Genomic DNA, 13,834 nt, shown 5'->3' with positions numbered 1-13,834 from the left:
AGACAGAGAGAGACAGAGACAGAGAGAGACAGAGACAGAGACAGAGACAGAGAGAGACAGAGAGAGAGACAGAGAGAGACAGAGAGACAGAGAGAGAGACAGAGAGACAGAGAGAGACAGAGAGCATTCTAGGCATGAGGCACATTCAGTGCAAAAAGAAAGAGTTGGAAGAACAGTCATCAGGAATGGCAACTCTGCTGCCATTATGTACATTCCTGGAAATATTTTTCATTTCTCACTAAAATTAGATGATCCAAAATACTGAGAGGGTTCTCAGGACTAACCCCCTGAATTGCTTTATGTATTGTCTACATGATTCTTTGGGTAGTTACAAGTTCCTCTCTACTTCAGGGTTCAGGTCAAACATAAAAGATTCATTAACTGGTTCCCCCTGAGTAGTTATAATAGTGGACATTTAAATCCCATCAATTTAAAGCATGATTTAAATAAGTCAAGAAGACTGCTTTTGATTGAGCAATTTTCCATACTACAAAAGCTTATAGTCAAGAAGCATTTATTAAGCACTTACTATGTACCAGGTACTGTTCTAAGTGATAGAGATCCCAAGTAAAGCAAAAAAACAGTCCCTGCCCCTGGGGAGTTCTCATTCTAAATGAGCTATAACTTTTTTTATCTTCTCCCCAACTGTGAAGAGGTTAGGTTTCATTTTTAGAATGCACCCATGATACCATTTTAAAGCAATGAGTTACAGATGCTACACACTCCTCCCTCAAGACTTCTAGAATGTTTTGTCCACGATTTTCTTTTATTTCTACTGCCTCCCTTTATATTTTGCTTCCCTTTTATTTATCTGTTTTATCTCCTTGCCCAACACACCTCTATATTTGTTTTACTTCTTAACAGCATGTCCTCCTGGAGAGAAACCAGACTATTGATTGAATCTGTTATCTCTCATTTCTCTCTCTATGCTGTTAACAAGCATGTTATTTCTGAGGCTAAAAATCCAGTTTGAGAATTCATTTCCAATTCAAAAGTATTTAAGTACCTACTATGTGCAAGGCGATGTTGGAGGAACTGGGAATTCAAAGACACAAAGAGATTACATTATGGCATTTGGGAGTGTGTGGAGTAGAGGCCAGAATCCAACATATATAGAAATAAATACAGTACAAGGAAAACCAAGGCAAGGAAGAACACACATGATTGGAAAGATCAGGGAAGGTTTCACTGAGGAGATGGTCCCTCACTTGAGCCCTGAAGGAAGAGAAGTATTCTGGGCTGTGGAGATGAGGATTTTGAAAGTGCATTCTAGACATAGGGAATGGCTTATGCAAATATATGGAGACAGGAGATGGAATGCTGAGTTTAAGGAAGAATTAGTCCAATGTGGTCAGAACACAGAGTTTTATGAAGGCAAGTAATATAAGAATCACAATTAAGAAGTGTTTGATGCTAGACTGTTTGAGCTCTGTGCCTTCTCTTCAACATATATTGTTATAGAGGGTTGCCTTGGGTACCAAGAAGTTGAGTTTTCCAGAGTCACACAACCAGTATATATTAGTGGTCAGGCTTGAACCCAAGTTTCCTTGGCTCTGAAGCTGGCTGTCTCCCCACTATGCCACGCTGCTTCTTACAGGATAGTTACTGTGTATTTATGTATGTGTCATAACCTCCTTGCTAACCTGTGAGCTTCATGAAATCAGGGACTATGTCTTCATTATTTCTATATCAACCACACTTCTTTAAAGGCACAGAGAAGGAGCTCAATAATTAGCTGCTGACCTATTCCACATCTATAGGCATATCCATACCACCCTGCAATAACTAATAATCATAATGAAGATCTTAAGTCATCAAGAGAAGATTTATTTATGTTCACTTTACTCTGTATAAGAAGGCAGGGAAGTACATAGCACATTAAAAAAAAAAAAAAGACTTCCATTAAAAAAGTTCAAAGGGGCAGTTAAGTGGCACAGTAATAGAGCACCGGCCCTGGAGTGAGGACTTGACACTTAACTAGCTGTTTGACCTTGGGCAAGTCACTTACCCCCAATTGCCTTGCCTTCCCCCTCCAAAAAAAAATAGTAAAAAATAAGTTTAAAGAAACTAGAGATGTTTAGCCTGGAGAGATAGTGAGGAAATCCTTGAGAGAAAGATCTATTTTTCATTTTGTCTTCATATCCCAAGTGCCTTGCACACAGTAGGCTACTTAACACATATTTTATTGAATTGAATTGAGATGTTATTTACTTCAAACATTTGAAAAGTTGTCATTTGAAAAATGAATTAGATTTTTTTGCTTGGAGACAGAAAGAAGAACTGGAATTCAGTAGGTGGAAGTCATATGGGGATAAATTTCATCTCTGTGTAGGATGAGTTCCCTAACAGTCATCCAAAAAATGGAACGGGCTACTTCTGGAGAAAGCAACTTCTCCTTTGGTAAAAGTCTCCAAAAGGAAGATGAATGACCAGTAGGACACATGATAGATGGGATTCATGCTTAAAAGGAGGATGGTTGGACTAAAGGCTTTATGATATACATTCTAAAACAAGTATTTTGTAGAGCATGAAAATATTCTAGTATTTAAATAGCCAACCATCAGTTATCAGAGAAATTTGGCTAAGAGGACTCATTCCCTTGACAAGAAGGAAGGGTGTAAGGGTTGTATCCCAAATAGCCTGTTTTGCTGAAGATTGTAAGCATCTTGAGGGCAGTCCATTCCTACCTTTGTTTTCCCCACAGCTTTTAGTACAGCATCATTAACATGTCATTCATATGACAGGGACTTAAAATGTGCTTGTTGAGATAAGTAACTTCCAATGAAAGATCAATAAGAAATTAAGATCAAAACTCTCTCAAATTATACTATATGGATGCAAAAATTAAGGTTACACACAATTTAGTGGTTAGATATTATTTAAAGCAACTTTATTCCTATTAAAGTTACTGAAGTAACTGAATTTAATAAAATGGTCTTGCCTCAAAAATAAATGCAGAAATAAATACTTAGTATTTCAAGATTCTTCCATGATCACTCTTATGGGATTTGAGATATAATTGAAAACAAAGCACAGGGTCTTTCTACTTCATTTTGGAAGAGGTCAGAAATCAACTTCAAAGAATCAAAAATCAGTATCTCAGGATCTGAAATAAAGGGACCCAGAGAATACAGTTTTTTTTTGTGTGGGAGAGAAAGGAAGTGAAAAACAAAGACTGCTGATGCAAAGAAAGTAGGCTCAAAATTTTCAATTTTAAAAGTAGGTTTTTAGTTACCTACTATCTTTCCTAGCAACAAAGTCTGAAGTCACCTCACAGGGATGATAAATACACCAGCCAGTACTTGGGAAGGCCATTTACTTTCTAAATGGCTCGGTTTCTTCCCTAGAACACTGTCTATGAACCATTTGGAGTCGGAGGACCCTGGATCAAATCCTGGCTCTGCCACTTACTACCTGGTTGACCTTGAGAAAGTCACTAAGCTCCACTTGGTCTCAGTTTCCTCATCTGTAGGATCAAAGGGTTGGACTCTGAGTCTTCTTCATACTTTAAAATCTGTGAGCTTTGAGATCCAGAAGTGAAAGGTCTCATGAATGTTAATGAAATTTTGTTCTGTCAAGACTAAAAGCTCCTGTAATTGCCACCTCCCAAAGAGGATTTATTTCTCTTCATCTCTACACAATAGCTTGTTTTACTAATGGTAAGCATACAGTGGAGGTATGATGTATGACTGTGTTGGAATACTGCTCACTGCTTCTCTAGTTACCTGGACACAGAGTCCTTATATGAGCCAAATACTAAGTTATACATGAAACAACTGGTTATTTCTTACACAAAGGAGGGGGGACAGAAAAAGGGGGAGAGGTAACATGAGTAGTGAATAGCAATCTGATCTCAACATCAGGAATACCTAGGTTCAAGTCCTGACTCTGGCTACATGAGTCTGGGTGTGTCACTCAACTTTTCCAGTGCCCCAGACAACTCTCTCTGACAGGGGTTCTTAACTTGACATCTCCCAAGAGGTATATGGGTAGATTTCAGGGGGTCCGTGAACTTGGGTAGGGAAAAAAAAATCATATCTTTATTTCAATAAGAAGTTTTCTTTGTAATCCTATGTAATTTTATTTTGTTCATTTAAAAATATTATTCTGATAAGGACTTCACCAGATTACCAAAAGGACCTATGATACAAAAAAAAAAAATTAAGAAGCTCTGCTCTAAGCCTCTAAGTTGAAGAACTATTTCATTCCTCATCAAGAATTCCCTAAAAAAAAATACAGTTAGGAATAGGACTTTATCTACCTTTATAACTCCAATACCTTATGCTATCTTTGGGATTAGAAAAGCAAAAAAAAAAATTTAATGAAAACAGAATTCACTTTAAAAATCAGAAAGATCCATACAAACTTTAAATTCTTACTTAAGTCCTTCCATATACAGTTTGGGAAGGGAAAAAAAAATGATTTTCTTCTTTGGTCACAGTAGGAAATCCTGTCTCTAATTCATAAGTCACATGCTCTTGGTATGAAATTAGTCAACTTACTTTTTCCACATCTAGATGAACATCCTGCTTCTTCAAAGACCTGCAGAAGAAAATGAAGAAGAAATGGTGAGAAAAAAGAGAGAGAGAGAGAGTCATACACTCATACACCACCAAAGAAATGAGCATTCAGTGCCTGCAAACCACCCACAAAATAACACCCACAGAATTTCCATTTGATAGAGACACACTTGATTTGCCCACAAATTTATCACTGTTCATACAATTTTCACTGAGCCACTCTTGCCACAAGCACCTGCCTGTAACCTACTTAGAAGGACTTGGTCCCAGCCAAAAACTGAGCAAAGTAAGTCAGTTTTGGATCCTGTTTTCTGGAGTCTGAGCCTTTAGGAAGGAGGAGTCTATAGCACCAATGTATGATGCCATTCTTTACAATGGTCTCTGTCACGTCAAGATCAGCTCCTGGGAGTGTTCATTTTCCCAATATCCAGTCCTACACTGACATCTTACTACAGAGCCAAATACACGGGCATCTTTGAACTGATGTTACTTATCACCCACAGACACTTGTCCATAGAACACCAGGGTGAGGGTAGATTTCAAACTCCCTGCCAAGCGCCTGGCAAGGCCGGGAATGCTGTTTCTGCTGGTACACATGCCTAATTACTAGTTAATTTTTAAAGTGCTAGGCTGGTAGATGGCAATGTTCCATCCGGCTGGTATACTCTGGCTACCTACCACCAGCACATGATGAAAGAGTTCATGTCACTACCTCATTCATCATTTCCAACTGTGGTCAGCACAATGTCTGTGACATAGTAGGCACTTAGTAAATGTTTATTGATTGATTGATTAATACTGTCAGAAGAGAGCATCAAAAAAGGTCAAGGGAAAAAAATTAATAGGTTAATTTAGCCTAGGGAAGATAAGACTCTGGCCCTTTAAAAAGTAGACTTGCCTTTAACAGCATTAGAGGAGAGCCACAAAAATTGTCAAATAGTAATTTTAAAAAAGGTTATTTAGCCTAGAGAAGAGAAGGCTGGGGGAGTGTGAAAAAATGAAAAGAACATTATGCTGGAATTAAGAGTACTGTGTGTGAATCACAGCTTTGCGGGTAAGTTTCTATTGACCTTGAACAAGATATTCAACCTGTCTGAGCCTCAGTTTCCTCAATCATCAAAGAAAGGGGTTGGACTAGATCATAAAATCTCTAAGGTCCTTCTGACATGCATATACATACACACACACACTCCTTTCATTCTAAGTATGAGAAGGTTGTATTAACAAGGAGGCACCAACACTCAAGAACAAGTTTAAATTGATGAAATGTATTGGTGACAAATACCAGCAAGGTGGCCAACACTGAAGCTACAGGGAAGACAAAAATCTCATCAAAAGCATCAAAGCCTCTGGGGCCAAAGCCAGTAGCACAAAAAAAAAAATTGTTAAAAGATGTTTCTGCCAGCATGCTGTTGCCCATACACCCACCTTCCTCCTCCTGGCATGGGCCCAGAACCACAGGCATCACAGAGACTTCTCAATAGCCCCTGAGGAGTCTGGGAGCCCACAAAAGAATGGGGTGTGGTATTCAACCCTCCAGAGTAGGTGGTGAGGCTCTGTTCCTGGAGCTGGAGAGCTAGAGGGAGGTCCCTTTAACAAAATTTTACTTGGAGACCTGGAATCTAAATTTATTCATGATCCAGACTCTCTTTCCCTGAACCAAGGAACTGTGAAATCCCACTGAGCTGCTGGCATTTGACAAGAAAGCAGGATTTCACAAAATTATCAAATTTAGAAATTTTTACAAAATATTTTGAAAACTCTATTTCAATATAATTGGTTTCCTTTGTACTCCTACATATTACATGTTATGCATTTAAAAACATTATTCTGAGAAGGGGTCCATAGGCTTCACCAAATTTCCCAAGGGGGTCTATGACACACACAAAAGCCCAACCCTGATCAACTGGGGGAAAGGTTTCTGTTCACATTCACTTCACATACTTCACCAACTATCTATCCCTCATTAGTTTCCACTTGTACTATACCAATTTACCATTCTTTGTTCCACTAAGGATATGACAAACCTGAAAGACTTGGGTTAAACAAAGGAGAATTGAGTAGGGAATAGCTAAACAAATTGTGGTGCATGACTATTTAATGGAATATGACAATACCATGAAAATGATGACTATAGAGACTATGCCCAGGGGAACATAGGAAGACTTGTATGAGGTAAAAGGATCTAGGCAGAATCAGGAAAATTCTCTCTCTCTCTCTCTCTCTCTCTCTCTCTCTCTCTCTCTCTCTCTCTCTCTTTCTCTCTCTCTCTCTCTCTCTCTATATATATATTCTCTCTCTCTATATATATATATATGTATGTATGTATAGTCAACAATGTATGTTTTCAAATGTAAACCTTGTAAACAAAAAGAATTAAACTGAACACTATTCATCATAATTACCAAGAATTGCCCCCAAAAAGAGGAAAGAAAACTTACTTTCTTCTCTTCTTTGTGGTGCAGGGCTGGACAGTGGCTATGGACATGGAACAGTGCATATACTATAAAACTCAGGTGTTATGTTTGTTTTGCTGACCTGACTTCCTACCCACCCCACCCTTCCCATCTCCCTTTCTCCTTCATTCTTGGTTATAAAGGATGGCTCTTTGGGTAAAGAAAGAGAAGAATGTACTTGGAAAATGAAGATGATACAAAAACAAAAGATATCAACAAAATTTTTTTTAAACTATAAGAATTTCTAGCCTTTTACAACTGTACCTGGAAGAAAAAGGCTAGCACAGTAAATCTTTCTAAGATTTTTTAATTTATGTATCATGATATAGACTCATTTAAGGACAACAAAATGACCTAAGTCACCTCAAGGTCCCTTTAACAATCTGGGCTACCCAGTCACTTTAAGAAAATGAAAAATTATAAATCTGCATATACTTAATGTGTGCTTGGATAATTTAACAGCTATTGACTTGGCATGCCATCCCTAGCTCACCTGTCATAGCAGCAAGCAAAGGCTGTGTTTAGAAATTCAAAAACAAAGGAAAAGCAAACACACCCAAGGCAATAAGCTCCAGGGACTCATTGCCACGATGTAAGTAGGGTGTTCTTGGCCAAAGCTATTTTGAGTACATGACTGGTATCAAGACTGATAACCTAGGAGTCAGGAAGCCTGGGCTCTAGCCTTGACTCTGCCCCTTTCCTAATGGCCATGTGGCCTCAGGCAGGTGACTTCAGTCCTCAGGGTCTGAGCATCTTCAATCATAAATAAAAAAGTTGGATTAGATTATCTCCAAGTTTCCCTCTGGTTTCAACACCACAATGAAGTTGTAATCTAAACTGATAGTATTCCAAGTGAAAATTTAAGCCTAAGGAAACTAAGGCAGAGAAAAGCTACTGAACAACACCCAACTAATGGCTGACAAACTTTTTTTTAATATGGTCTTTCTAGCACCCTTCCCACCTGCCCATGATGTATACCTCTACAGGTATAAATACCCACAGGAAAATAATCCCCCAATATAATACAACCTGGGAATGCGGACCAATGGCTAAGTCATCAACGGCCAATTATTCTACATAACCCTAGTCTTAGCAAATTAAATTAAGTTTAATTTAGCATATTTTATCAACTAAACAAGCTGATCAATTCCTAACCTCCCCAGTTGCTAGTCCTTTTCCCACCCTACCCCCTTCAAAAAAACCAGACCATCTTAATTTATTTTGTATATACATATGCAAAATAAATATACATTTTATATATACATATACCTATTATAAAATATACATTTTATGTATACATATACATATATGGATATGTGCTCTTCCTTCAACCAGACATAAGCTTCTTGAGGGCAGGGGCTATTTGATTTTTATTTTGATATTCCCAAAACATAGCATTAGTGTCCATTAGATTGCAGGTGCTTAATAAATACTTATTAATTGAACAAACATTTAAAGAGCAAGGAACACATTTTCTAGTGATCTATTCCTCTAAGAAATGCTGACCAAACCCAAGGAGAGACTAAAGAAGAGTATTGGATTTGACACCAGAGATCTAAGATTTTGCAAATCTAGGGTCTTTCTTCAAGTGTATGTGTGTATGTATGTATGTGTGTAGCATGTATGTATGTACATGTGAGTGTGCATGTATTTTCCCCTTTCTGGCCAACAGACTGGGGTCTATTTTCTAGTAAGTTTTAATGAAACAGATTTCCCTTTCTTGTAAATTTTAACTCTTAGCAAAGAAAAATCCAATCTCTGGGACAATTTTCACCAGAGAGGGAGAAGCATATTAGATCACATAGATTTAAAGGTCACAATGTAGGATTCCAACTCCCACAATTAGGGATGGTGAAGAGAGTCCTTCACTGTTCTTTTTTCAGAGAAACTTCAGACTGTGTTCCTCTTGAAACAGATAATCTGGACTCGCCTCGTGTACAGAACTTCAAGGACATGGGATGCCCATTTTATGAAGGTATCCAAAGTAATGATTCTATGCTCAAGGGGTACTCTAATAATTGGTACCAACAAGAAGGAAGAAAACATGTTTGGAGAGGCCACCTCACTATTTCTCAAGGTGTCTCATACATACATTACACACACACACACACACACACACACACACACACACACACACCCTCAATCCAATTTCTTTTTCAGTCTTCCTCAACAGATGGAGTTAATTAGCAAAGACAATGCATCTGTGCATCACATTGTACCCACAATGTGCAGATCAAACCCAAAGAGGGATGCCACAGCTTTAACTTCAAAGACATGGCAGACACACAAGGCTTGTGATATTTTTAGTCATCAGCTCCATTATTGCAGAAAGGATAAGGATGGATGAAAATAGAATTGCCCTAATTAAAATACATATGTCAGTCCCTGTTAAGAATGGAGAGTAGTAATGTTTGTTATAAAACCAAGGGAAGGAGTATCTTTCTTTATTCAATGGATATGTTCCTGAAAAGTTGTATGTATATCACTTTTCTTTTTTCAATAGAACTCTATTTTTAAGTCAATTAGGGGCACCCTCTATTGAAAGGACTCCTATGAGAAGATGTACAAAGAATACTTTTATAAATGAATAGCTATCCTCTCTTCTCCTTCTCCCCCAAGCCCCCTTCTCTCATCCAAGTATAGAGATTGCTTGGATGAGCCACAACATATATAGGTGTACCATGTATTCATATGTATGTGCATGCACATACATATATGCACATACAAATAGAATACATATGTGTGTATATATAGAGATATATCTCTATGTGTACACACACACACCCACACATACATGTCCATATATAAAGACTGCTTAGGTGAGATAAAACTTATTCTTTCTTCAGAAAAAGTCATCTTTTATTATGGAGAAGTGTTTGTTGGTACCTCAAATACAGCATCCTCTTACTTCAAACATAGCACTGTCCTGAACTCACTGCCTTCTAATCCTGTCATACAAGGAAATGAGGTGAATCTAGCATGACCTTTCCTTCATGAAGAAACACTGGCTATTAGTTACCTATTGTTTTTCTTAAGGCCCATTAACCATCCCTTTAATATATTCTATATTCTGTGAAGTCAAGCACCCTGGAATACAGTTTGCAGATTCCACCCACTTCCTTTTTAGTTTGTTTATTTGTTTTTTAATCAGAATAACATTTACATATCTCAAGTTCAGTGGCACCTCTCCCACTCTTCACCATCTTTCAACAATCACTTACAGTGGCATAGAAATCACATTTGTTGCATCATTCCAGTACCCTGGGATGTATTTGATCTTGGTACTCTAAACTCACTGAAGACATAATGAGAAGTTCTAATTTTCTCATTTTATACTTGGGTTTCAACTCCCTATTAACCATTTCATTTTGTCCTTTCCAGTCCAAAAAATTTTCTTCTTGATAGCAAAAAAATAAAATAAAATAAAAGTTGATTAGTTTTGCCGATTCCATTATCCATCTTTATTTTCCTATCCGTGCTAAGCAGCAGTTCTGGTCCTTCTTTGATTCTCCTCCGTTTCCTCAATATAGCCACAAAAGTCCTATTTGTTGATCCTGTTACTCATCCCAGATTTTTATGCTCCAGACCCATGCTTACAAGACTGTACAGTCCTCTATTATAATCACCCTGCATCACTGGGTCCTGCTTCTACCTTCTATATATCTTTGAAAAAAATCAAATTTGGTACATGAGCTCCCTATGTATCCACATCCATCCATCCATCTGTGTGTGTGTGTGTGTGTGTATTCCATCATAAGAATTTCTTGAGAACTTCCTCTCCCTCCTATGCTGACTTTTTAGACCGTGGAATCTTAGGATCCTTTGAAATCTCTCAAAAAATCTGGGGTCCATGTCAGATTTTTGATATGCCTGATTTTTGTCTATTAAAGATATTCAGATAAAGTCCCTTCTCCCATAAATTACCATCATTTCTACTTGAACAACCAGTTCTTCCTCATTGGTCAGAATTAGGCCCAGAATATAAGATCCTTTCAATGGTGTCTCTCTACCTTTAAGAATTTATGACCCATTCTGCTACAGAGACATGGCTCCAACAGAATTCTAGATAATTGGAATTTCATATCACCATCTTGCATCTACTCCAGGCTTGCTATCTTTTTTTTTTTTTCAAACTCCCTATTATCTTCTGCTCCAGTCCAGATTGTCTACAGTATACATACATGATAATATGGTTTCTTTTACCAATTATTTAATCTTCTCTTCGATGTCAACACCATACTTCCCCTCTTTGGTTCCTGGGATTTCCTCAAAGATATATCTTTTCAGGCCTTTTTTATCCTGTTTCTTTTCAAGAAGGTATGTTCTACCAGAGTCATATGGAATTCATGGTGCCTACTCCACTAAATCTCAATGATAACCATGAGATCAAATTGTTCTCCTTGCACTAGAATCTCTAGTTCACCTTTCTTATCACCCATACTTTGTATTTTTGTGTATAGACATCTGAACCATGGGTTTTGTTAGTGAGTCCTTTCTTGTACTCTATATCTCAGGTAACTCCATTAGTCTTCTTGTTTTATTGTAGCGGTTATGGTTCATTACATTTAACTTGATGCATATATACAAGCAATTTCATCCCTCTGCTTTAATCAGATATGCAAGTCTATAGGCAAATGGTTTAGCCAGTCCTTTTTAGGCATACAACATCTCTGGTCAAGAGCTGTTCACTCCAGTGATTTAAGCTTGCTTTGTAAATCTAAATCATATTCTTATACAAGATCTTGTTAAGCAGCTGTTCACTTCTCAAGTTAGCCTTTTATCTTTCAACTACTGTGCCTTCAATCAGCAATAGTGAACAAAAAATACTGGCACCTCTAAAGTTTTCATTATCTTGGCCAAACCTTTATAATTCCCAGCAATGTTTCCTAGGTTCTGTCACTATCACAGAATCATAGATTTAGAGCTGAAAGAGGCACGAGAGTCCATATAATTTGACTTCATTTTACAGATGAGAAAACTGAAGTCCAAAGAGGTTATGTGATTTACTCACTGAGTGGTAAAAAAAAACAAACAAAAAAACAGAATTTGAGCCCACTGCCTCTTATTCTAAATTCAGAACTTTCTCTATTGTACCAACATAAAACACAAAAATGGGGGTAGATGTCATCAAATCTGACAAGTTGTAGGAGATTCTAGACTCCTCTAGTAGTAAAGTCCCCTAGACAAATAGCTACCTTAGTAGGTAGTTACCAAAAACCACTACTAGGTCTCTTCTTCCTTAGCCTCCTACTGGATTATCACTTTCTTAGAGTTATCTAGGGATCCATAGCATCATTTCTTGGGGATCAAGCAGCTGCTGACATTACTTATAGGGTCCAGTTTCCCTCTCCATGAGAAGAGCTGCTTAACTATTACTTAGCTCCAAATGTTCAGTGATCTTTCTTCTCCTATTTTACTGTACTACATTTTTCAGTCCTCCAACCTCCAAACACGTCATGATCCTTTTCTGCCTTGACAGAACACTTTCATTCTTCTTCTTTTTTAAAACCTTCTTTTTCTTCTTCCCATTTTCAAGGGACACTTCATTTTTCCTGATACCCTGGAGAGTGGAATGACATTCCTCCAATACCTTTTTAACCTCTCCTTCTAAGAGAGGAAGCAACCCATGAGTAGAAAATATTTACTTGTCCATAGCTGAAAGACGCACACACTAAAAAGATTTATGCAGATCACTGCAAAATTCCCCTTGACTTCCCTACTTGTATGGAAATTATTTCCTTAGTCCTTTGTCATTTATGGTGAGATGATGCTGTGGTAGAATTGCCCGTTGGTTATACCTGTTCACCTTGTTGGGGGCTCACTCGATGAGGCATTTAATTATAGCATTCTTCCTGCCTTTTCTGAAGAGATGATGCTAGCTTGCTCATCAGCCTTTGATGGGCAATTTGGAGCTTCCTGCCAGAGGCCCAAAGGATTGTCTACCAAGTGATGCATCTTTTTGGCCACAAGAACTTATAAAGACTAAGGTCAGGAAGGGTTCGTCAACTGATAGAACTAATGGAAATCCTTAATATTTATTAGGAATCCTTAATGTATTTTAGGATACACACACACACACATATATGTGTATAGATTATAGTATAGTATAGTATATTAATCTGAATATAAACTACCCCTGAATATAGACCACACGACTAAAATGTGATCTCTCTGAAAGGAAAGTATGTGTATGTACCAAAAATTTACATTTAGAAAACATATAATGTGGTTTTAGAGAGACAATGTGGTATAAGAGATAGAGAGCTCGCCTCAAAGATATGAAGATTTGACTTCAAGTCCCACTACAGACACATACTGGTTGTGGGATGCCTGGAAAGTCACTTCATGTCTCAGTGTTCTAGGCAATTTTCTAAGGGTATAAGTTGCAGAGAAGGTAGCTACCTGCATTGGAATGGGGGAGAGGGAAAGGAATATTTACATAACACCTACTACATGCCAAGCTTTACAAATATCTCCTTTGATCCTCAAAATAACCCAGATAGGTAGTTCCTCATTTTACAATTGAGGAAACTGAGGCAAATAGAGGTTAACTGACTTACCCAGGGTCACACATCTACTAAATGTCTAAGGTCACATTTGAACTCAAGTTTTCTTGACTCCAGGAACAGTGCTCTATCTACTAAACTACCTAGCTGCCTCAAGGAGTCAGGGAGCTTTCTCTCCCAGCAACTCCCTATACCACTTATGTCATAAATTCAATCTCTAGCCCTAATAAGGTTTTATATAAACCAGATTTGAGAGGATGTGTGACCCATATTTGAACAAATCTGGCAAACGGATTCACATATATACACACACACACACACACACACACACACACACACACACACACACACA

The 13,834-nt window shown here is 37.8% G+C and overlaps 1 protein-coding gene across 3 annotated transcripts in view; it reads right to left on the bottom strand.

Moving 5' to 3' along the window:
- FYN (FYN proto-oncogene, Src family tyrosine kinase) overlaps window positions 1-13,834 on the bottom strand; it is a 308,067-nt gene that overhangs the window by 267,600 nt on the left and 26,633 nt on the right. For all 3 annotated transcript variants that reach the window (XM_069077031.1, XM_069077030.1, XM_069077033.1), the window contains exon 2: window positions 4,503-4,542. The gene's annotated coding sequence lies outside the window, so the exon portion shown is untranslated. The remainder of the gene's footprint in view (window positions 1-4,502; window positions 4,543-13,834) is intronic.

The sequence above is a fragment of the Petaurus breviceps genome, unplaced genomic scaffold (genome assembly GCF_028583685.1).
Source record: "Petaurus breviceps papuanus isolate PSGF00001 unplaced genomic scaffold, PetGlider_PUasm1.0 90977, whole genome shotgun sequence".
NCBI classification, from domain to species: Eukaryota; Metazoa; Chordata; class Mammalia; order Diprotodontia; family Petauridae; genus Petaurus; species Petaurus breviceps.
This window is presented reverse-complemented; position numbering and strand designations above follow the sequence as displayed.